The sequence below is a fragment of the Trachypithecus francoisi genome, unplaced genomic scaffold, assembly GCF_009764315.1.
Source record: "Trachypithecus francoisi isolate TF-2019V2 unplaced genomic scaffold, Tfra_2.0 Lachesis_group11, whole genome shotgun sequence".
NCBI lineage: Eukaryota > Metazoa > Chordata > Mammalia > Primates > Cercopithecidae > Trachypithecus > Trachypithecus francoisi.
Genome location: NW_022681456.1, coordinates 44,888,289 through 44,915,043, shown reverse-complemented (window position 1 = coordinate 44,915,043; position 26,755 = coordinate 44,888,289). Strand labels below are relative to the sequence as shown.

Sequence of the window (26,755 nt, the reverse complement as noted above, 5' to 3'; positions counted from 1 at the left end):
TTAATTCACTCAAACAAATTAGACCTAAGTCTTCAGAAAAAATCCAGAACTCAATATCATTTAATTTAGCTGTTTAAATGATTATTTGCCTGGCTTTACTAGTACAATAGCTGCAGCTTTCTTTTGCTCATTCACTTCAGTTCTACAAAGTGCTTGCATCCCTGCATTGTGAGTCCAGGGGTGGAGCTCCCTGTTCCTTCTGGTTTCAGCAGCCTTGTATTTCCTCCCCTGCTTGTCTCTTCCTCCCTCTTTTTCTGAAGTTCAAATTACTTGGGCACTGAACAATTTCCTTTATTCTACTTTCAGGAATTATCTCCTGGTTCTGGTTTGTTTACCTGTTACGTGACCTCTTACTTCTCTTGACCTCAGTTATTTGAATGAAGAAACAACTCTTTTTAAAAAATTATGAAAAAAGAACATGAGAGGAGATGTGCTCCTCTTGGAATTTTCTTAGTTCTGTCTTAAGGTTAAGGTTGAAATAAAAATGTACAATCTTCATTGGAAACTAAGGCATCCTTTAAAGAAATAAACCTTCTGGAAGAAAAAAAAAACCTCCCAGCTATTATGAAATGCTAACTCATAAGTACATTCCATTACAATAAATTATCTAGCCTTTAAAGAGCTTTTAGAATTTCAGCAACGAGAATCATTTCTAGGAGGAGAAGAAATTTTTTTCTTTCCACAACATGATTACAAATCATTCTTCCTGCCTTCTGTTTTTCACAATCACTGTGAAGTGAAGAATCCCTTTACTTCCTCTGCTGTAGAAGGAAGGAACTAAAGTCATTAATGGTTCTGATGAAATTAGGAAATTCATACTCTCACATCCCCAAAGAGACCATATTAGTAGTTTTAACAGCTTAAAAGACTTTCTCAGCTTCCCTCTGTGTTCATTAAGAAAACACACGAGAAATTCCCATATGGAAAGTATGGATTTTTCTTCCCCCTAATCACATAAAGTAGTTTCTTGTCTTTCCTTTCCTTTCTACTAGAGTGAACCAGATTAAACCACAGGGTACTGCCTATTTCAGTGCATTCTGGTTTATGTATACCACCAATTAGTTGCCACATGCACGTGTACCAAGATAGTCAGCTCTTATGCTTCTAGAAGTGTATTGACCCCTTCCCCTAAGTGTGTATATAGAGCTTTTTGCTAAACTTTCCAGGCACTTTGTCAAAGATTTACTGTCCATAATGAAGATGGAAGAGACTACAAGCACCGAGAGCAAAGCACACAGCTGCTGGGAGAGACATTGCCAAGATAGGAGTAGTTTTGAAGGATAAATGAAGAGATTATGTTACAAGCATGGCTAAGGACTTCTGGAGGGCTGGCAGAGGCTACACTTTCATATTATAGGTCTCAGAGTTTTATCCTTTTCTAATGAATTGTTTATGGTCCCTGTAGAAAACCAAACAGAATTTTTTCCCCAAAAGAATAATATTTCATTAAAAGTGTTTGTGGCTTTGAGGTAAACATACATTTTAGGACCTAAGGGAGTCAAGGACAGTGATTTTCACAAATATTGTATATATTAGAAATGAATGCTTAGATGAATTTGGCATAGTCACACCATTGTCTTTTCTGCAAATATTTTCTTAAAAAATGATGACCTTTAGGACAGTAGCTTGCTCTGTGGTATATGATTTTAAATAAAATCTAACTTTTGCTTTCATGTTATAGCTGCATTTCTTTTCTTTGAAATATTTTTTTTCCCCAATTTGTGTGGTCCTAGGCTATAATTTGTTGAATTTTTAGTTTTCTTTATGCTATATTTTTTCATTTGTCTTTGAGCATCACTCATAAAAATTAAATTTCAAAAGATGGTGCAGATATTTGTAAGAAATAGAATTTATACATATTCATGCTAATCTGTACAGTTTACATAAATATCTAAATTCTGAGCTTTAGATTTTGTGGTGGTCTATAGAATTTTTTTGTTGTGGGCAAGCCTTCCCAATTATAATTTTTATTAGACTAACATTAAATTCCATTTCCTTCCTGAAGAATACACATTGGGAAGCAGACACAGAGAAGGCAGCCTCGGGTAATACTACACATAATAGATGCTAAATGTATCCCATAGGAGTAAATGTATGTATTCTATATAAATAAGTGAAGCAATGTTGCTGAATAAAGCCCTTAAGAAAATCATTGTAAAAACTTTTAAATCAAGTATCAGTAATTGAGAACATACCATAGTTAATGTAGATATTTGAAAATATATCATGTTTTTCAATTTTTCATAATCATGGTATATCTTTTTTCTGTTTCAATGAATGAAATATATATGTTACTTTAACTTATTTTAAAAACATGAGGCTTTAATGAATATTGAATTTACTTAGATAATATTTTAGAAAATAAAGTTACATTTTTCAATAGTGCACACAGTATTGGTCTCTACCAAAGTAATTTTTTACGTTTATGTTCTAAATTAGTTTGTATTCACCCTTAAATGCTTTTTGATATTGGTCTGAACCCAATAAGACAAAAGGCTACTTTTATTCACTGGTTTAATCCTTCCTTACATTTTTCCCCTGTCAAAATGCATTTGCCAGAAATCTTTCCTTCTAGCTATGTATTTATAACAATTACCCTTAGCTGTATCAAGAATGGTGCCATTTTAACATCTTTACTCCATGTAGCACAGGCTATCTTTACAGCCTGTAGAAAGACTCGATTGATACACTCAAAAAATGGTAGAGGCTAATTTGAGAATTATTACCAGATGCTAGGCAGGAAAATATCATAAAAGTCCAGTAGATGCTAGGTAGGAAAATATCATAAATGTTCACTTCTACTACTCTTCAGCTGATGCTCCGTAAATTACATACCCATTCCTCTTCGCTGAATCTTTAAGTTGTGTTGAACAATTAACTCTAATAAGCATTGTTTTCTATAACTAATTTTTAGGAGTAAAATTATTGGACACAAATGTATTTGATTTTTTCCTGATAATCTATTTTTTATGTTTTTTAAAATAGTTGTAAAGTAATTGCAGTTTTTGCCATTGAAAATAATGGCATTCGTTGAATGCCATAGAAAGTAATGGCAAAAACTGTAATGACCTTTGCACCAACCTAATACAATACCAAATGAGCATCATCTGTATGTGAAAGTAAAGTAGCAATTTTCACAGAGGGAGTTATAGGAAAGAATCGAATGTGTCTGAAGATACGCACCAACTGGCATTTAGCCCAGAAGACCATGTTTGCAAAACAAAACCAAAAACAAACCCACGAAGACAAAACACTTAAGTTTAGAAACCTGCCTTTTGCTTGGTTAACAATTGTACCATGTATTTATTTATATCCCACCTTATTCTAGAAAGTATTTCAAGATGACTAAATGTATTTGTAATAATAACTCAGAACAGACTTTACAAAACTGGGCAGAATATGCATCAAATTTCTTTCCAAGCCAAAGATAGTGGAGATAGCAAAAGCCGCTTTAAAAATCCTTTAATTCCAACTTCTATATGGAGCTTGATCCATCTTAAAGCTGAGCTACAGGTAGAATTAGTCTTCTAGCATAAATTTTTACATCCCTTTTGGAAAGTAGTTTGGCAAATACATCACAAGCCATAAAAATGTGCCCATTCTGCCCCAGTAATTTCACTTCTGGGAATCCAAAAACATAAATTGTCAAATATAAGGATAATGAATTTTATATATTGAATGTTCATTATGATTTAATTTGTAATATTCAAAACTTGTAAACAACATAAAACTTGTAAATCTCTATCCAAAAAAGAAACATTAGAGAAATAGTATTATATCTACTCATTAGATAGCAATTTGGCCATTAAAGTATAAGCAATCACTGCAAAAATTAAAATAATATTGAGTGAAAAAGAAGCATATGAAATACCATGTATAATGTGACTATAATTGTGTTGAAAATGTTATGTATTACAGAAAAAAAGAAGTAAAACAGACTAAAATGTTAATGGCAACAGTGTTAATATGAGGAAAACTATGGATACTCCAAATAAATTACTTTAAGAAATAATTAAGCTTCCAATATCTAAGTAATCTCATATTCTGAAGTAATATCAAGAAACAGAAAAAAATTAATATGAGGAGGCTGCCATCTGGTAAGTATTCCCTGTGTGCTGTGGCTTGTATTAACCCCAAGCAGGACTGCAGAGGAGCATGTGGAGTTCTGCAGTGGGAGCACAGCTGAGATCAAAGGGAAGAGTGAGCCTATGGGGAGGGGAGATCATGGAAGCTCACAGAATTTGAGAATTAGAGAAGAGTCAACAGCTTAAAGCCAAAAATCAAAATGAGGCATGACTTAAGCAATTTTTGCATGAGGGAGCCCCAAGAAACCAAGAAGATCCCACGTGCAAGGAACCAGTGAGTGTCAGAGGAAAGGTACATACCAAAATTTATGCTAATTCATGCCAAAATTCTATTACAGGAAAATGTGAACCCAGTCACTAAAATCTGTTTCTACTACCTTATGGATAAGAAATGGAAACTGACAGAAACAAAGGCCACAGTTAGTTGGAATGAAGTCACATAAGTTTGGCATTGAGCATGGGTAGAGAATTCTCTTTGTGTGTGTGTGAACCTGTTATTTTCCAAAACTTTTGTTAAGTATTTTATATATGTTAGTTTATTTAGCCCACATAAAACCCTGCAAAGTACGTAATATCATTCCAATTTTACAGAGGAAGAATCTGGACCCCAGAGAAGTCACATATCTTGCCCAGGGGCACACAGCTGGTTGTGGAATTAGGATTTCAATCCAGGTCTCCAAAGTGCAGGTACTTTCTGCTGTTTCTAGTGGGGTTAAGAGTAAATGGTCCAGTAGCTTAAGGCAGAGAGTGGGTAAGATGAATTCTGTATCTCATTATCTATGGAAAGCAACTGAGTTATCTTAACCCATTAACCTATAGGTGGTAACATAAAAAGGAGATATTCACCCACGTACATTCAGAATACTTGGAAGGTATGTAGGCCTGGAGTCAGACCTACCATGAAAGGTAATATTCATAATTCTAATAGCACTTGTAGAGCAAATTTTAGATTTTGCCTCTAGTCGTGTGAAATTCAGCATCTGATGAGAGATGGGTTGACTCATGTCGACAAAATGTACGTGTTTCTAGAGCCCAAATCTCCAAACTTAATCCAGACCAACCCAATCCAAATCAAGTAAATCAAACAAAAACTAAATATCTTTTACAAACACAGCTGGTGACACTGTTGTGTAATATAGAGTGTGTGGTCAAGCAATAAAACAATTAAGGTCCAAATGTCTACTTACATAGTTATGGAGAAGAAAAATACCGTGCAGACACATGTTCTTATGATGTGTAAGTTTCATATATGTATCTACATATGCCTACACATATATATTCTGTTTATTTGGTAGTTTGCATTTTGTCGCAATTACAGCTTTTGAAGTCAAGAGTGATCTCCTTTTCTTTTCTTTCCTAAAATTTTACCTATTTCATTGTCGATTTCTTCTTCACTTCTGAAGACTTGTCTCAGTCTTTCAAAATTCATTCCTCTTGGCTCTCAACATTCTTCCCAAATCTTCTATTGGACACATGTATTTTAAAAATGTTAGCTTCATAATGCCTTGTTATTGATAAATGCACTGATTTTTTTTTTCATTTTGAAAAGCGAATCTTTAATCAAATGTCTGGTACTTTGATAAAAGGTTTGATTTATATACTTAGTGGAATGAGGCCATCACATCTTAAAAGAGGAGATTTGAATCGACCAAAGAGTTGGTCAGTTCTCTGAGAGCAACACAATCTAATAAGAGCTTGAATGAGGGCTACTTAGGCCACTCTTCCTATTACTGAAAGGTAATCATTTTTAATAGAACTACCATAGTAAAACAGCTGAGAAAGCTACTGCCCTTCTTAAGACCGTAACAGCTGACTTCCTTAAAATGTGATAATCACACCTCAAACTGTCTATTCTAGAGTCATTTTCAAACTTAATTGAAATGTGTGACAGGAAAGAATTTAGAAGAGGAAAAAAACACGTCATTATCAAGCCTCTCTGTTGAAATGTTGAGATTCTATTTAGTATCCAACATAGTATGGAGCATTATAATTTCCCCTCTTTTTTTTGTCTCTCATTTCCCCCATACTTATTCTACCGCCCATTCTCAGAAGCTCCTCACTTCCTGGGAGTGGTAAATACTATTGTTGTGTATTCTTCTACATCAGCCCACCACTTATTTAACTATATCCCCTTTGCACAGCGGGTGTATACATTGATTCTTTTCTTAATTCCCTTTCCTTATCCAACACTGGCTCAACATTTAATACCATTTAATACTTCACTCCTGCCAGTCTTCACAGTTTAAAAAAAAATCACCCTTTCATAACCTAAAGTTTCAGGCAGAATTTCTGACCTCCCTGTTTCTACTTATCCACATTGCTCTGACTCACAGGTTTAATTTCCTACCTTCCAATTGGTTTTGTCTGTAGGAGTAGGTTTCTTCTTTACAGTTCCATTACCCAGTGTAACCTGAGGAAGCAATGACTTTTGAGACTCATGTGACATTTTATCAATCACACATCATTTCAATGGAAGCCCCCTATACTTATCATTACTCTAGTGTTAGTGGTTGCTTAACTAGAGTAGCAAAATAACCTATAAGCTAACCTCCATTGGAATCAGGCGTATAACCTATTACAACCTGTAAACTAACCAACAGGCCATTTAATCCTGCTTCCAATGTAGGTTAGCTTATAGGTTGTCTGCTATTCTAGTTATGCAACCACTTTTTATACCTGACATGGATCATAGCCTTCTATGCTTGAGTTCCACCAAAAAAAATCACTCACATGAGTCAGATGTGTGTAGAATAGAGTTACTGTATATTCAGTATTCAACCAGCTTGAGTTTCTGAAGCTGAAATTCAGCTTGCTCCTCACTTAAAGGTGAAGATGGGATTGGGCAGTTCCCGGGTTAGAAAGCTCTGTGGAAACCATTATCTACTTACCTAATTATTGTTATTTTCTATAACAAACCTCAGGATGGGTTTGGATTGTGTATTACTTTGCCTGGGAATTGTTTTCAAGGAAAATATGTTTACATACCAGGATTCAATAATTCCCAGATGACATCTGGATGTCATTTATTTTATAATGGAGTGAGTTCAAGAAATAAGGGAAATTGACTACCGGTTTACTTAAGAAAACTGTGGTCATGGGGAGGCAACGGAAATGTAAATAACAACTCATTTATTCATTTATCTATTCAAAAAGTGTTTATTGGATGCCTTCTTTGAGTCAAGTAAAGTACAAAATGTTTTGGAGATACAGTTAATAAAAGGGGTGTTGTCCAACTCCCCATGGAACTTGCAGTCTACTGAGAGAAGCACATAATAAATCAGAAAATAGCAAGTAAATATGCAGTCTATAATTTTTATGAATAATATGAGAAGTTGTTTTTTTTTTAATTGACCTTAGCAAGCCATAGAGGTGCAGTGGCTCATGCCTGTTATCTCAGCACTTTGGGAGGCTGAGGCTGGAGGATTACTTGAGTCCAGGAATTTGAGACCAGCCTGGGGAACATAGTAAGACACTGTTGTCTATCAAATTTTTTTTTTAAATATTAACTGGGCATGGTGGCACATGCCTGTAGTCCTGCCTACTCTGGAGGCTGAGATAAGAGGCTTCTGATCCCAGGAGGTCTAGGCTGCAGTGATCGCATCACTGCACTCAGCCTGGGGAACAGAGCAAGTCTCTCTCTTAAAAAAACAACAAAAAAGGTAAAAAAAAAAAAAAAAAAAAAAAAAAAAAAAATTGACCTTATTGAAGTGTAATTAATATGCAATGAATTACACCCACTTAAGTGTATAGTTTGGTGAGTTTTGATACTCACCAGTGTAATCAAGATATAAAACATTTTCATCATTCCATAAAGTATTCTTGAATTTTTTACAGTCAACAAATACTCTTACTCAATCCCAAAACCCCAGGCAATAACTGACTTGCTTTCTTCGAGCAGAGATTAGTTAGGCCTGCCTTAGAATTTCATATAAATGGAAACCTACAATACTGTTTTTTGGTGCCTGGATTCTTTCATGCAACGTCATATTTTTGAAAATTTTGTTCATGTTGTCATAAGTATCAATAATTTGTTATTTTGTATTCCTGAATAATATTCTATTTTAGGTATATTCCATAATTATCTATTTATCTGTTAATGAACATTTCAATTACTTCTAATTTCCAGATCTGCTATGACCACTTGTGTATGACCACTTGTGTGGGCACATATTTTTCCTTTTTCATGGGTAAATATCTAAGAGTGAAGTTGCTAAGTCATATGGTAAAGTTAAGTTTAACTTTATAAAAAATAGGCAAACTACTTTCCAAAGTAGCTATATCATTTTGCTCTCTCACCAGCCATATGTGAGTTCACACAGTTGTTCCACATCCTTGTCAGCAATTGATAATGGCATTCTTTTCCATTTCAGTTAACTTGATATATGTTTAGGAACTCATTGCATTTTAATTTGCATTTCTCTGATGACAAATGACATGAAGCATATTTTCTGTGCTAGTTTGCTATATTTATGTATTTTGTGAAATATATGCTTGCATTTTTTGGCCACTTTTAATTAGTTGTTTTTTCCCATATTATTGAGTTATAAAAGTTCTTCATACAATTTAGATATAAATCATTTGCCATATGTATGCATTGCACATATTCTCCCAAATCCCCAGTTTGTAATTATATTTTCATTTTTAATTTTGATAAAGTTCAATTCACCATTTTTTTAATGATTTATGTTTTTTTCTGTCCTATCTGAGAAATATTTGCCTAGCACAAGGTTGCAAAGATTTTCTTCTATCTTTTCTTTAAGAAATTTCACAGCTCTAGCTTTTGCATTTACATCTATGATTCATTTTGAGTAAATTTTTATATGGCATGAAATAAAGACCAAGGACCATTTTCTCTTCCATATGGATACCAGTTCAGTTTTTTTTTTTTTTTTTTCTATATGGATATCCAGTTCCAGCATCATTCATTGAAAATGCTTTCCCCTGTTTAATTATCTTCACGTCTTTGTTGAAAATTAATGGATCCTACATAAGGAGGTTTATTCCTGACCTATTTTGTCCCATTGATCTATTTGTCTGTTCTTACACCAATACCACACTGTCTTGATCACTGTAGCTTTGTAGGAAGTCTTGAAATCAGATAGTGTTAAGTATTTCACCTTTGTTATTTTCATAAAATGTTATTTTGGCTATTCTAAGTCCTTTACATTTCTATATAAATTTTAGATGCCTGGGATTTTGATTGGGATTGTGTTAATTTATAGATCATGAAGTATTGACTTTAATAATATTGAGTTTTAGAATTTGTGAACATAACAAATCTCTTTCATTTTTCTCAGCAATATTTATAGTTTTAAATGTATGCATATATTTTGTTTTTTAAAGCTATTGTAATTGGCATTGCTTTTGCTTAACAAAAATTATTTTCTGAATCTTTGTTGATAGCAGGTGATTTTAATGTTTATCAGAAGCCAAATGTTTTGCAAGTTTCCCGTATCATGGCATATTTGTATATCATATACAAGTCTAGCTGCTTTGTGGTCATCTAATAAGCATAGCACCTCTAAAGTGCAGTAATTATGTACACTTCCACTGTTGACAACATACACGTAGAATAAAATTAATCTGTTTCATGCTATTCTACTCATGATTTGAGCTGTTTATTTCAGTGTTTCTTCTGCAAACTTTTCTGACTGCATACTCCCTCATACTAGTAGAATATTTTATTTATTTGTTTATTTATTTATTTATTTATTTTCTTAGAAACGGTGTCTTGCTCTGTTGCCCAGGGTGGAGTACTGTGGCATGATTATAGCTCAAAGCAGCAGGCTGCAGTGAGCTATAATCATGCCACAGTACTCCACCCTGGACAACAGACAAGGTCTCACACTGTTGCCCAGGCTAGAGAGCAGTGGTGGAATCACAGCTCACTGCAGCATCAACCCCCCAGGCTCAGGCGATCCTCCCACCTCAGTCTCCCAAGTAGCTGGGACTACAGATGCACATCACTAAGCTCAGCTAGTTTTTGTGTTTTTAGTTGCCCAGGCTGGTCTCGAACTCCTGAGCTCCAGCAAGCCACCTGTCTCAGCCTCCCAAAGTGCTGGGATTACAGGTGTGAGCTGCCACACCCGGCCTCTAGTTGAACTTTTTTTTTAACACAAATCCTTATATATGTATCTTGGGGAACATATTTATAAACTATATATACATAATCTTTTACTAATGTGTTATGTAAATGACATTAAAAAACTGACATTTTAAAAGGTCAGGGTAAAGTGTGTAAACCACATTTTAAAATGTATTATCAGTAGTGATGAATTTATGTTATTTCTTAAAGCATGAAATACATATGGAAAAAGTTTCTTTGTTAACAACTGTGGTTATAAATCCATTGTTTAAAATACTCTTCTTGATAATTTGAATTTTGTTGGCTGACTTCTTGTCACCCTAAATTAGATTAGGGTATCCTTGTTGTTAGTCTCATATTATTAGTGAACAGCTTGTTCTAGGAGTAGCAAAGAGTTAGCTCTGCCATTCTTTTTGTAGTTTGCTTGGGCTTGCATTAGTAGCAATATTCTCAATTTATAATGTACTTGCTAGAATCTTTTAAAACCATTTGTTTATTCTGTAAAGTTACTTTCAGCTAAATCTAGGTAATTTAATTGGTAAATACAATCACTGAGCTTACTTAAACTGCAACATGCTGAAAATTAACAACTGGATGAAGGGCATTGTTTCAGAATAGGATCCCTTGCTGGTGGGCCTCATATACATAGCAAGTGACAGCACCAGTTCAAGTGTATATCAGTAAACCTTCACTTCCTTTTTAGCTGTTTCCATTAAAAGTGAATACAAGTAAAAATTGTAATTACTTTCTCTACGTCAATAGGTCAACTTGGCATTGTCTGACATACAATGATGCCACTTCCCTTGAAAGACCAATGATTTAGACCCCATTGCTACCAAGTCCACATCATTGCATTTGATTCCTCTGACAGCCAGCATGTTTCACAAAGAAATAAAATACGGGAAAATAAAATGATAAACAATAAATAAAACAACATCCTCTATTCTACAGCTCTCTGTTGTAGCCAGTTGAATAGTAATATGTTTTATTGGTCATAAAATAAGAATGAAGTTTGGATACTCTTTTCAGTCCTACAAGTTTGAGAATAAAAATATAAAACATATGTGTTTTTGAGGTCACATAAAAGCTCAGTGTCTTCTCATCCCAAAGATTATTTTACTGGGAAGTTTTGGTAAATAAAAAGCTTTTTTAAATATATCAAAAAATTTCCTAAATATCTGTAAGCTTTGTTTATTGATTATATAACATCCAGTCCCAACCCATCTCTATGTTGTTGTATACAACTTCTCGGTTAAAAAAAAAAAAAAAAAACAATAGAACAATTATGTGACATAGTTCCTGGTTTTGAGATCTTTGCCATATTCACGGGAAGCTAAGAGGTTTATCAAGTGAAGCAACTGTGGAACAACAAAAGCCAGGATATAGGTAGTGTCCAAAAAGCTCTCCTTTCTTTAAAACTAAACAACAAGCCCTCTTAAATATGACCAGAGAAGAGCTTACAATGAAAATATTCTTGCAAGAAACCACCAGCCTCATCTTAATCAAGCCCTTTCTATGCTGGGAGTCTTTGCTTACACTTTGGAGTATTGGATTTTGTTATAATATAGACTAGTATTACCTTAGTATGACAGCACAGAACATGAGTCCCATGAGGGATCTGAGAAGGAAGAGATGAGCATGGAGCAACACCAATTAGGAAAGTAGAAGAGCTATGTGAAGCAATGCTGATTTCTGATTCACCCCACTGTCTACAAATTCTTGTCATTCTTGTTTTCCCTGGATCTTTTTCAATGTGGAACAATCTTTGCATTGGGTTGTTGATTCTTTAGAATAGGGATTGGCAAACTATGACCCATGAACCAAATCCAGCCACACTCACTTGTTTACATATTGTCTATGGCCACTTTCCCACTACAACAGTAGAGGGGTATAGTTGTAATAGAGGCTATGGGGTCCACAAAACTGAAAATACCTTACTGTTTGGGATGCTACATATAAAGTTAGCCATCCCTATTTTAGGTGGTTGTCTATCCTTTCTGGCTTGAACAAAACTTATTTCCTTTGAATATACAGGAAGAGAACTAACATTATGGAGTACCTGTTTGCTAAGTCATTTCACCTACTCCTACAAGAACCCTATTAAATAAGCATTAAGACTCCATTTCATAGATTAAGGTACTGAGGTTCAGAGAGTTTAAGCAGTTTACATGATGATGTAAGTGATAGATTTGGAACTAGGTCTCAAATGCATGTTTTACTGTATTATGTTATTTACCACACTATGTGCAGTTCAAGAAGGTAGATTTGTGCCACTCGGAAAGCAAAGATGAAAATAATTGTGGGATTGTGAGAAGGAAGTCAGCCATTTAATGAGCAGTTGGTCACCAATGTTGGGCCTTGGTATACCACTAAGCTATCTCAGCAAGACTGATTTTGAGCTATGACAGGAAGGTAGCCTTAGGTATTTTTCATTAGCCCATTGATGCTTTCTCTATAGATCCTCTTTCCACTGAGGATGAAGGTTCTTATTACTAAGACCAAATTAATTTATAAAGAAGTATCTTTCCACACTATATGAATAAATATTTATTACATTAAAAAAAACCTTGAGCTTTATTTAAAATCTTGATTTTCCAAAGTACAATTAAAGTAGCTTAATTTAAGTAACTTTTTTTTTCATCAACAGATAATATAGGAGCAGCTTGAGCATTGAGAATCTATTGAAACAAATTATATTTGTCATTGATTGATCTCCAAAGGCATATTTCCTTCAGAAACTCATCTTTGAAAATTTACTGAAAATTATATAGCACTTTAAATGAAGGGAGTTAAAATAAGAGATGAGGATTATGTTTTTACATGGTGGCTGAACTAAACCCTAATATAGCTTACATATTCACTTTGACTGTCTCTCCGAGTGATCTAAATTATCACAGCTAAACAGACATTCAGAGAAATAAATTAATACTTAAGATACTAAAAATCAGTGTTGGTCATGTTATGACATATTCATTTTCTGCAAGTTGATATGATCAAAATTCGATTTTGAATACATGTCTGTTTATGTGGCTGTCAGTAGATTCCTTATCCCTATCATTGTTCTCAGTTGTTTTTATGTCAACTTTCTCTCATTCTGTAGTGTTTCCTCCCCAGAAAAAATCAATGTGCAAGTGCTTATTGCCTTCTTCTTACTTGATTTTTCCTGTTCTACTCCCCATGCCTCTTCACATGCAACAAAGCCCCATTCCACTTTACCATTCCTTAGGAAGCTAACTCTGTTGCAAATAGTTACATTAATACATGAGCAGTTGTACATTTGAAAGTCAGGACAAAAGTACAGAATCTAGGAACTAAAAGGAAGTTGCTCAAAGTCACATCCATCACCAGACGTAGACTCTCTAAAGATGGAAGTTCTAAGGATGAAAGATTATGCCCTGTTTAGCATCACCACAGAAAGATGTTTTAAAAATATGTCTTTCTTTGATGTAGTAAAATGAGAAAAACCAGAAATGAACAAATCAATAAAAAGCCAACATTCAGGGGACATTTTAATAATTGTGCTCCATCAGCACAGTAAAATTTCCTGTGTCTACCAAAATGGTCATTATAAGTACATGCTCAATAGATAATCAGACTGAACAGCAAAATATTTCTGAAATGATGTAAATAAAAACAGCAGAGTTCAAAATAGTGTTGTTGGAGTATAAGAACGCTACTAATCTACACTGGCTAATTAGAGAGAGAGAGAGAAAGAGATAACCAAAGAGAGGGAGAGAGAAAAGAGAAAAAGAAGAGAGAGAAAATAAAAATATTTATTGCCCACTGGGAACAATGCATTCAATAAAGAGGTTATAAGTTAACAAATAAATGAGTATTTTCTACCTTTATGAGGCTTGAGAGGTATACCTAGATAATTTCTTTACAATATTATCAGCCTTTTTTCTTTTAATACTAGTTATGGAAAATCATTCTTATCAGTACTTTCTTTTGGTTCAGAAGGGGATTGATGGATATATTTTTAAGTACTTTAAAAGTGTTAGCTCAGATGTAAACATTTTATGCCATATCTTAATAAATTTGGAATTGGAGAAATGGTCTTTGAATCCTTTCAGATTATGTAATTGCATCTTTCAATGAAAATCAAATATCAAATATCATCTAAGAATAGAAAATATCACAGCTTTTGAAAAGTGAGAAACTGAAAAACAAATTCCAGAAATAAGACATTTGCTGCATTGACTTCTAAATGCCCCAAGTTGCTATCAAGCCTGTGTGGAATTACAAAGTTTAAATTTTGTCTTTGGTCTTTACAAAAACAAAATACTTTTGTAATTTTATAAGAATTGTGTAAAATGGGATAAAAATAAGTGGAGACAATTGAAAATAAAAATACTTACAAGGGGAATAGAATGTTTTAGGGGTATTATTACCACCCTTTGAATACAAATTATAGTTTCTCTTATGCAAATTCATCTGGATTACTACTATTATTGGTTATTAGAATAAACCATAAAGGTAAGGATTTTTTAAGGGTTTCATTGTATTAATGTTTCTTTTTGCATGTAGTTGTATTACCAAAATACCAGGGGTTCAGTCTAGGTCCTGCTGCTCACCACATAAAAAGTCAATTACTGAGACAACAAGTATTGCCCGGGAAGAAGGCTTTAATCAGCTTCTGCAGCCAAGGAGATGGGACTGAGGGTTATTTTGCAGGTAGATTGGTCCTGGTATGATTTGCCTTTGGTGGAAGTGGGAGACTAGGGAGAGAAATACTGTTTCAGAAGAAAAATATAGTATTAGATTAACCTTTGATTCCTGGGTGGCCATGAAATCACCTATAGCATGGAGCTACCCAGGACCCCCCTCCTCAGCATGAAGCAGCCAGAAAGATGGATGACCAGATTCCCCATGACTGAGGAATTGTTAAATAGAAAGGCAGAAGTAAAACTGAGCCAATAACCCCATAGATAGTTTTTTTTTTTTTTTTTTTAATGTATAAACATAGAAATTCATCCTTTTATGCCTGTAATACCAGCTACTCTGGAGTCTGAGGCACAAGAATCGCTTGAACCCAGGAGGTGGCAGTTGCAGTGAGCCAAGGTTGTGCCACTGCACTTCAGCCTGGGTGACAGAGTGAGACTCTGTCTCTAAATAAATAAATAAATTAGAAATTTATATTTCTGGTCTTAAGACTTGAAACCTAATTTGTTTTATCTGAGTTACTTTCTTAGGAAAGGACCCCCAATTTCAAAGAACTGAAATTCACCAGATCACCACATCCAGAATGTGAGATACCAGATCCCTCATTCATCATGATTGCTTCCTTGCCCCTCCCTAGTTTATTTTCTTATACATTATTACATTTCTTCCCTGCTATATAAACCCGTAGTTTTGGTTGATCAGGGAGCTGGATTTCAGAATGAGCTCCCATCGCCTCAGCTGCAGCATCCAAGTAAAGCCTTCTTCCTTGACAATATGTGTTGTCTCAATGACTGGCTAGAATTCTGTGTGGCAAGCAGCAGGACCTAGACGAACTCCTGGCATTTCAGTAATAGTTGTGCAGAAGGACTTTTATTGATCATATTTATAGTGCCTGTGAATATCAAAGATTTTTAGACATTTTTAAGCAGTTAGGGATAGAATGTGAGGATGGCAGATACCTTTGAAGACTTGTCTGGTTACCTTGATCTCACCTTCAGGAAGGTCATCCATGACCTACACCTTAGAGAAGACTCTCACACACCTTCCTTTTAAGGTCTTCCATTGCACACGTTTATGTATAAGTGTATGTATGTCTGGTGGAAGTAAGTTTGTCTAGTGGATTATTAGAACTTGGGGCAGTGAGAGAACAGAGTTAATTTTAGGTTGGATTCACATATAATTATGGGATAGTGGAAGGCTTGAGGGAAGGATAAAATGGAGTTGTCTAAACTTTTTGCTGGTTATGAGACAATAAACTTTTTAAACTTCTCATATTGTTTCTTTCCTTTCTTAGCATTTGTATTAGTCAAGGTTTTCCAGAGAAACAGAAACAATAGGAGATATATATATATATAGATCTATCTATATACATATGATATATATGATATACATATATAGATAGATCTATCTATATATTAAGATCTATACATAGATCTATACTTATATGTATATATTTCCTATATATATCCAATAGATACAAATCATGTATATATATATCCTGTATATATATATCTGATATATATATCCTGTGTATATATAGCGTATATATAGGATATATATAGCCTATATATATATCCTGTGTGTATATGTGTGTGTGTATGTGCGTACGTATATATGTGTGTGTGTGTATATATATATATTCTCACAGGAGGTAGAGAAATTGCATAATCTGCTGTGTACAAGCTGTAGATGCAGGGAAGGGTTGTGTTAATTCCAGTCTGAGTCTGAAGGTTTGAAAACCAGGAGCATTAACAGTGTAGGTCCCAGTCAAAGGTCTATTGCTAAGTAAACACTCCACAGGTAAGCCATATTGTATACTATGATTACATTTATTTCTGGTACAACTTGTATTTCCCATTGATTTAGTAATTGTCTCTTAATTCTAATTGTTTACTTTCCCTTATACCTCTTGCCCAGTGACTTCCAAGCTCTCTGTTGTAACTGTAAATTATCTCATTCAAACTAATGAACAGAGCAGGTATTTTATTAATGCATTTTTCTTAGACACATCAATTTTGGAACACTCTGTCCCCCTGCTCATATCAGATGTGTTGCTCTCTAGGTCAGCTACCAAACTGCCATCCTGGGATATTTCCCCATCACCTTAGATAGTCTAATTGCCTCTTTCATTTTTCTATACCCTGTTGTCTTCATCTCACATATTCCTTTTACTTGGTTTACTCTTTAGGTTTACAGCTGGATACAGAACAACCTAATCAGCCAAAATAAAATTGATTCAAATTTGGACATGCTTAAAATGTTTATTAATAATACAAATTGTGTGTGTCAAGTTAATTGCAACAATTAAAATCAGTTTTTAAGATGATTACTACACCCACTATGCTTTAATTTGGATAATGTGAGGGACCCACACACCACGGATTCTTGTTTCTTATGCTTTGATTGTGGGTTCTAAGTTAATGGCAGACATTTTCTTTTCTATTTTATATGTTTATTTTGTGGTTAAACTTGTAATTTTCCTTATCCTTTGTCAGGGATATTAGCTACAACCACATATGCAATACTGAGGTTACCAGGGTTCTTATCCTTGTCTCTTAGAAATATAAAAATAAACCTGCCATAGACAAACAGCCCAAGATTCTTGATAGTTATGTAATTTTTATATTTTGTATATTTATATATATTTTATTATATATATTTATATGATATACTTTATATTTTATATGTTTGTCTTCTTTATATCTTCAAGTAGCTGCCAAATGCTGGTTCTTGTTTCTTTATAACATCTAAAGAGAGCTACTCCTCAGTAGTGTGTAGATGAGTACATTCAGAGATGGAAACATGGCAACACATTTCTGGAAATAACTTGATTCACATTCAGATAAAGGAGTAAATGTACTAAATTCATGGCAATGACTGACTAATTTTCATTCTCTTCAAATAGAGTCCCTTAGCTCATGTAGAAGACCAGAAGAACTGATCAAACTTCAGCAATTTATTTAATCATTCTGTGGGTCATGTGTTGTTATTTTGTTGTGTTTTCCCAGACATTCATTCAGTAAATATAAAGAAATAAGCAGTTACTTGGCTGAATGGGACTCATCTTAAACACACTTTCAACCACTACTCTTATTTTCAGGACATTGTTATTCCACTTTCAAAGGTGGCTACTGACATCAATTCTTAATCATTATAGGCTTAGTTCACACACATCCTATTGGAAAAGTCAGTGTTTTTGTGTCTCTCTTACTTGCACAAAATTATACACAGGATAGCATTTTCTTATTTCATACCTATTAGAATGGAAACTAGGGAGACAGGGATTTTGTTTTGCATACTAATGTGTATTAGGTGCTTTGAACAGTGTCCGATACAAAGTAGGCTCCAGCGAATGAACAGATAAATGAATATGGTTTCTAATTTAATCCTGATAGTAGCTTTTGTGTAATGCTATTAAAAAGGTTTTTTTGTGTGTTTTGTTTGTTTGAGACAGGGTCTCACTCTGTTGCCCAGGGTGGAATGTAGTGGCATGATCTCAGCTCACTTCAGCCTTGACATGGGCTCAAGTGACCCTCTTACATCAGCCGTCTGAATAGCTGGGACCACAGACATGTGCCACCACACCTAGCTAATTTTTGTATATTTGTAGAGACAGGGTTTTACTATGTTGCCCAGGCTGGTCTGGAACTCCTAGGCTCAAACAATCCACCTAGCTCAGCCTCCCAAAGTGCTGGGATTACAGGTGTGAACCACTATGCCCAGCCATCAAAAAGTTTAAGTAGTTTGTTCTTTTTCTCATATGTACTAGTAACAATTGGCAGGTGGGATTAAAACTTAGATCTATATGATTCCAAGTTTATACTTTTAAAAATATTAAATTGGACTTCATTGAAAGTTTTTTTTTTTTCTGTTTAGAATAGTTCCTTTCATATGGTAATCACAAAACATGGTACAATGTTGATTGTGAGCAAAACAAACAAAAATAAACAAAAGAAGGATCCCTTATGTAAGTTTAAGCCCTTTTATTCATTAGTTTTAATCTGAATTCCATCTTTTACCCTGTCTTGGCATATAGCTTAAGGCTTATTTTTTTTTTTTTTTTTTTAATTTTGCTTAACACAATCTACTCCATTGTCTTCTTGTGAGACCTAGGAGAGTTGCCAAAGGGTGTGGTTATCAGTGGTTAGATTTTTAGAAATCACTCATGCTGTTTACTTCAGCTTTCATTGTAATTAAACAATGAGCTGCTTTCTACATTATCACTTGACAAGCACTAGATAAAATACGATATCTGCATCTGATAAAATGCAGAAGTAAAAAGAAAAAACCTATCAATTAATTTCAGAAATGCCTGGCACAGCTTGTTTTAGCATCTCAATGTGGCATGAATAAGCTCAAAGGTACATGTAACTCATTCTTTCTGGTATTTAATGTGTTAAGCAGATCCTGTTACCTATTCCCCTAAAATAAATCACAATTGAAAATCCATTCTAATGGGCATGGTGGCTCACGCCTGTAATCTCAACACTTAGGAAGGCCAATGTGGGAGGATCACTTAAGAACAGGAGTTAAAAAACCCATTCCTGGTTTAATTAAGTGCTTTTTTAGTTGAACACAGAGTTTCATTTATGATGGAATTGCAATGGTATCCTATAAAGAGCAATGGACTTGGCAAAGCTGATCTATATCTGAGTCACAGCTTGACCAATTCAGTGAATGTGAAACCTTTAGAAAGTCATGCCATTTCTGAGCAAAAATTGGTTCATATGTAAAATGTGGATCAAAATTTATGCATTAATTACCTGGGGGCTGTTGTGAGCATTAGATGAGAGAATATATATGAAACAACTTTGTGTTGGTAAAACAAGACAAATGTCTTTTATTAGTAATAGTATTATAACTAGCATTTATATTCATGACAACTTTCTTGGCGATCTATTCCTAAGCCTTATAAACAGTATTTGTAAGTTTCACACTTTCACTATAACCAACATTAACCAATTCCCCTTTCCCTTCTCATTTTTTATTTCCTACCTCCTTCTAAAAAGAGATATGAGGCATGTTGCCCTAAAACAGGCACATTATGATTAATAAAACATAAATGAAAGGAAGCTTGAATAGCGAAAATTTAATACTTACTAAATACTAAGAATTAAGATAGGTAACAAACACTATGACTGAGACTTAGAACATCAAGTTCTACAATCCAAAGTTTGGTAATGGTAATGGCCTGACATCAAGTAAATTTGAGTAAGAGATATAGATATGGACAAAACACATATAGTATTATAAAATGCAATAAATACTTTTAAGTAGAAAAGCTGGATTATATTATATTATTTTATAAATATCATAAAAGAATAACTAGATTCTATAAAGCATAAAAACTATTTTTTTTTTTAAGACAGTGTTTTGTTCTTGTCGCTCAGGTTGGAGTGCAATGGCGTGATCTTGGCTCACTGCAACCTCTGCCTCCTGGGTTCAAGTAATTCTCCTGCCTCAGTCTCCCGAGTAGCTGGGATTATAGGCACCTGCCACCATGCCCAGTTAATTTTTATATTTTTAGTAGAGATGGGGTTTCACCATGTTGACCAGGCTAATCTCGAACTCTTGACCTCAGGTGATCCACCTGCCTCAGCCTCCCAAAATGCTGGGATGACAGGCGTGAGCCACCACACCCGGCCAAAACTCTATTTTAATTTGTGAAGGGAGTCAGGAACATGTTGCTCTCTGAGGAAATGTTTGGGTGTATTTTAAACATTTATAATTTCCTAAAAATGAATCATCAGGACTTTCATTCATTAGTCCACTCATTCATTCAACTAATTAATATTTGAGAGTCTTTATGGGTATAGAAAGAAAAATAATGATAGTTAATTTTTATCAAGCACTTATGTAGGAGGCTATGATATTCCTATGTATCAATCATGCATTGTGGTAAACACTTTAATTGTATAAACTTCTTTCATCCTTGTAATAACTCTATGGGTAAGAAATATTACCATACCTAATTTACAGAAGATGAAACTAAGGAAAAATAAAGTAAATGATTAGCCTAACTTAGGTCAGTGGCTTGTAAGTGGCAATGAAAGGATTTCACTCCATAGTTAAATTTCTATTTCAGAATGATCACTCTAGCAGCAGGAGAAGGAATAGACTGGGAAAGGTAGAGGTTATCAGTTAAAAGGAGGCTATAGAGATACTTTAATTGCAAAGTCATAGGGACCTAAGATAAGACTCTGGAAAGTAGAAGAAGGTATGGATTAAAAACTGCTTTAGATTAAAGATAAAGGATCTGGAGAACCACTTGTATGTGTGTTTTGAATGAGAAAGCTGTAGTTTAGATTATTTTTCCAGATTTCTGACCAGATAGGCTGAATATATAATGATGCCATTCACATCATGGAAATCTAGGACTAGGATAGATCTTAGAGAAAACATGATGCATGTAATGATTCAAATCGGGACATGAAGAGTTTGAGGTTTCCGTAAAATGGCAGATATTCTGTAGGCAGATGAATATGTGGGTGTGGAGTTTAGGAGCAAGTTCTGGGCTGGAAGTCTGGACTTCTTACTTAAAGCCAAGTGAATGGGTAAAGAAAGTGGTATATAGTAATAGTAATAAGAAAGGAGAGCTACACAGGTTAATTTAGCTAAGATCAGAAAGTGAACATTGAATTTGACAATATGGAGGCATCTTTCACTTATTCATTCAACTAATATTTAATGAGAGATTATTATCAAGCACCATGCAGGAAACTAGGAATACAATTTTAGCAGAATAGATATTGCCTGTGTGTTCTTGATGCTTGATCTAATAGTGAGTATTCATCCAGTAATCATTCAAGTAACCACTCGGAATTTAGAGAGATCAGCCTGAATAGTGGGAATTGCAGAATAGAAGTCCCCAGTGAAGGGCATTTTTGAAGAACCACATAAAATCAGCTTCCATATGGGCTTGTTCAGAAAGTGCAAATCAATTTAAGATGCTTCAGTTTCAATTATGACATTGATTGTCCGTTGGTCTCTTCTTTCCTAGTAACACCTTCCTTCTCCTATTTTTTGGAAACCCAGGTGCAAAGTAGAGAAGAGGAAGCCCTGAAACAGGCCCTATGTAGGAGAAAGAATAATTAATTCTAAAATCAAATTTGAAGTTTTGATCAGTATCTTGAAACAGTGCATTCTAATTATTGAATGGAGACTGAAGTTGAGACTTAAACTGAAAGCATGACTACCTATTATTTAACAGTAAGCAGAAAAGCTGAGGAATTGGCCAAGGTTTTGCTTAAAGGGCAAAGGAAAATGGCTCTCAATGAATTTTTAAATTATCCATGGGAGAAAAAAAAAGTTATCTTTGCTATTATGTCAGGAGCCATGCACTAGGGAGGGCTGCAGCAGATGGAAGAGCAAAGCAGATGAAAAGTAAGGAGTAAAAATAAATAGGGGTTCCTTTTCCAAAATATACATAAAAATAGAGAAAGTATGGAATGAGAAAGAGGCAGACTATGGAGAGTTTTTGTTTTGTTTTGTTTTGTTTTTTTTAAGGCAAAATCTCACTCTGTCACCCAGGCTGGAATACAATGATGCAACCACGGCTTACTGCAGCCTTGACCTCTGGGGTTCAAGCAATTCTCCCACCTTGGCCCCCTGAGTAGCTGGGACTACAGGAACATGCCACCATGCCTGATTAATTTATTTTTATTTTTTGTAGAGATGGTGTATTTGTTCGTTCTCACGCTGCTATAAAGAGCTGCCCAAGACTGGGCAATTTATAAAGGAAAAAGGTTTAATTTACTCAGAGTTCCACATGGCTGGGGAGGCCTCAGGAAACTTATAATCATGGCAGAAGGGGAAGCAGACACATCCTTCTTCACATGGCGGCAGGAGAGAAAAGAATGAGAACCGAGTGATGGGTTAAGCCCCTTATAAAACCATCACATCTCGTGAGAGCTAACTCACTATCACAAGAACAGGAGGGGGAAACCACCTTCATGATTCAATTACCACCCACCAGGTCCATCCCAAGATATGTGGGGATTATGGGAACTGTAATTCAAGATGAGATTTGGGTGGGGACACAGCCACACCATATCAGACAGGGTCTCACTATATTGCCAGGACTTGTCTCTAACTCCTGGGCTCAAGCAATCCTTCTGCCTTAAACTCCCAAAGTGCTGGAATACAGGCATGAGCCACAGCACCTGATCATTATTTTTTTAATATTGAAAACATCTGAGCATTTTTGTATGCCAAGAGTAAAGAATAGAGAAATGCTGATTTTACAAAACAGAGAGTGAATGATTCCTGTATGCATATTTATTCTTGAGTTATTTTAAGAATATGTGCTTAAACAAATATTTTTAGGTCGTGAATATTAGCAGCATAACCAAGAAATTGTGTGATTTCTTTACCTTTGAAATTACCTTTCTTTTCAGAATGTTCAAGTTTATTCTCTGTCATTTGCAAGTCAAAGAATTTGTTTTTTCTGGTAAAATTATTCTATTTTAATTGCAGGAACTTTATGTATAACTTAGGTCTTACAGGGGATCTTGAAGCATTTAGTAAGTGTGTAAGCTCCATGACAAACTTTGTTTTATTCCCTTTTACTATATAAATTATATTCACTACAGCATTCCCAGTGGCTGCAGCCAGGAGCTGATGAATAGTATATGCTAAAATATATTGAGGGAATGAAAAGTAGGAGCTGAAACTTAAGATATTGGGTGACTAATAGCTAAGTGAAAGGTCCGATATGGAAAACAGTTAATACCAGGTAACAGTCTGCTTGAGCCAGTCAGTTTTAAAAGTCAGAGATTAAGAAGCCTGAAAGAGAATCTGATCTTCAAATGAACATTACTTATGTATTTATTCAATACACTTTAATGCAAAGATTTACTTAATTTTATTTAAAAAAAGGGACTGATGAATGGGTTCACTTGTATTTTGCCTTTACAAAAGAAAACCTCTGTAAAATAGGTAAGACAGACGAGGAAATAAAGAAGAGGACAAATGTATCTAAGTTACTGACATTAAGCCAATGTGGAATGACAATAAAATCTAAGATTTGAGATAGAAAGATATTATGTAATACAAGTTTCTGGAGTCACTAAATTCCTTCAAATACTTTTAAAGAGAAGGCTATCTGTGTCCCAAAAGTACAGTCTCATAGTTTAGCCTGAGCACTACTCCCTTAAATACAGGAAATGATTTGAACTCAGTCATTGTAGACCTTTGCTTATTCATTCAGCCATACCACTGTTTTACTTTTTTAATTTATGCAATTTAACAAAATGAGTATTATCATGAACTGTATGGATATAGAATTCTGACATTGGAAATTATGGGTTGAATTCGGCAAAGAGATCATGATTACAGCTTTTTTATTGTAGATTTTTCCTCTGTACTTTTATCATGTGAATGGCACCCCTATTTATTGTTAAGTATTTTCAAAATTTAACCACGGTTTTAACCACAATTATTATTATATTTATAGAAAACTGGCAAAGCAGATATAGTTTGTTATTCACAAAGTTACAGGTTCTCTATAAATAAGAGAAAGTGATAATTATCATAGGAAAACTTACATTTTGCATCCAAATTAAAAGAGCACAAGAGTGGCACTTATTATTTAGGATTTCCAACTTCCATATTCAATAAGCCTTTCAATCAGGTTATCCTAGTGCTTCCAGTATACTAAACAATGATTAAACAAGAATAGGAAAGGTAAGTCACACATTCCCACTTAGGAGATGCTATTGTTAAATTATTTTCAGTAGTACTACTTCCTTGAGTGAGGTTTTAAGCAGTGATCTATCCTAAAGATAGTATTTCTGAGGAAGAGATGTACTTTTTCAGTCATTTTATTATATTTTAAGGTACACCATTCGTAGTCTGGATTAGTAAAACAACTTCTTGTATATACTAAAGCTAATTTGAGGAGTATCTCAGAGTTTGCAGATTATTTAAACTCACATGTGCTTTTGCTGACAGTTTCACGATTCCTCCTTTTCGTGTCTCTCCTCACATTGCTCATTTGTTTCATTGTTATGTGTATTAGAAACAAAATCCCTAAATTGTTAACTCATAGCAGAAAACTCTCAAAAACTCTCAACCCTTCCCATACTTCCTGTGTACTCACCATTCCAGTATACTTAATTTTTGTGCATACCAGTGGAATCCTGCTTTGGAGAATTGGGCTGTGGCTAGAGGTGGGAACATGAGAGAGCTGGAAGTGCTTGGAAGTTCATGGTTTTGGAGTGCCCTTCAGCCAATACCAGAGGGGAATTGGAGGATAAATACTTCAGCGTCCTCACTTGTTGGGTGGATAACTCCACATGGTTTCTCAAAGTTCTGCAGAATAGACTTCAGTTTCCCATAGTAATAATCAGCTAGAAAATGCACCTTTCATTGTCTTTTTTCCCACTTTGTCTCAGTTTCTCAGTCTCCTAATAATGCTTCTTAAAATCATACTCTAAATACACTTACACGCAAGTCTTGTTCCTGGGACTGCTTTGAAGGGACCCAAACTAAGACATAGGTATTCACAATTAGAACTTACATGTTAATGTAAGGTAAACACTATTCAAATATAAAGGTATTGATTGAAAAGACTAAGAGTGATAGTTAAAAAGTAGTGCCATTTTATTGAATGTTTGTTATATAAATGTGCCAATAACAAGTTTAAATCATTTTTTACATGTTATGTAATTCTCCCAGTATCTCTTTGAGATTGTATTGTATTCCCATTTTATACATGAAGAAACTAAGGCTTAAAGGTAGTAAGTCATCTAATTGAGGTTTCATAGCTAGTAAGTATTAGAGCCAGGATTTGAAACCAGTGCTCTTGTTACTCAGCAGAAAGTCCCTACAAATTGCAAATTCTTTAAACAAATTAGGTCCCCTCAGGGAATATGAATTTATGTGTGTGTATGTGTGTATGTGCATATATTTCAAGATGTATTTGTTTATATTTATCCTACAATTCTTCTGTGTATCATTTTATATTTCATCTGTTTTGTACTTAATATTGGTTCATGTTGCTAAAAGTTTCATCATAAATGCAAATAAAGACATTTATTTACTTTAAAAGGTAATTGTATTTTGACCATGGACAATAGTAACCATTATAAAGAATCCTTCAAAAGAACAAATGAAACTTGAGACTTGGTCGTCACATGAGTCATCCACCACACATCTCCCAAGCTTTAAGGCTTTCATCCAATTGGTTGAAGTAATAGGACAAAAAATTATTTATAGAAGAATCTTATTTTTGGTTTTCTAAAAGAAGAAGAAGTTTTTATTTTCCATAGAAATGGAGCCAAAATTCATACTAACAAATTCCAGATTAAACTAATACTTGTTGGATAGCAAAGAACCTGGCTTTCTTATCCATCATTGGTTAAAATTAATCAGAGAAGATTGTGTAATCACTGGAATTTTGCTGTGATAGAAACAGAAATATAATTTGGTCTCTGTATCTGTAGCAGGTTCCACAGCCAAGAATCCAACCAACAACACATTAAAAGTGTTTTTTAAAATCAGTAAAAAGTGAGAACAATAAAAAATAATACAAATAAAAACCAGTATAGTATAATAACTACTTATTGAGGGTTTAAGTTGTATTAGGTATTTAAAATAACATAGAAATGATTTAAAGTATATGGGAAGATATACAGAGGTTATACACAAATACTGTCATTTTATTATAAAGAACATGAACATCCATAGATTTTTGTATCTGTGGGGGGCCCTTGAACCAATCTCCATGGATATCAATGGACAACTATACCTGTTTCCCTAGAGTTACCCAAAGTCAGAGGAAAAATAAAAGACAACTTTTTCATTTTAAGTTCATTATAATTAAGCAAGTTTCTGTTGTAAAATACAAAGTCAATATTTAAAAATGCAAATTTGTAGTGTATTTTCTAAAGGAAAGAATAATAACTATTAGTAAAAGAAGAGG

At 34.3% G+C, this 26,755-nt stretch overlaps 1 long non-coding RNA gene across 2 annotated transcripts in view; it reads right to left on the bottom strand.

Moving 5' to 3' along the window:
* The window catches only part of LOC117089654, a 182,591-nt gene that overhangs the window by 24,014 nt on the left and 131,822 nt on the right, over nucleotides 1-26,755 (bottom strand). The gene's annotated exons all lie outside the window — the stretch shown is intronic.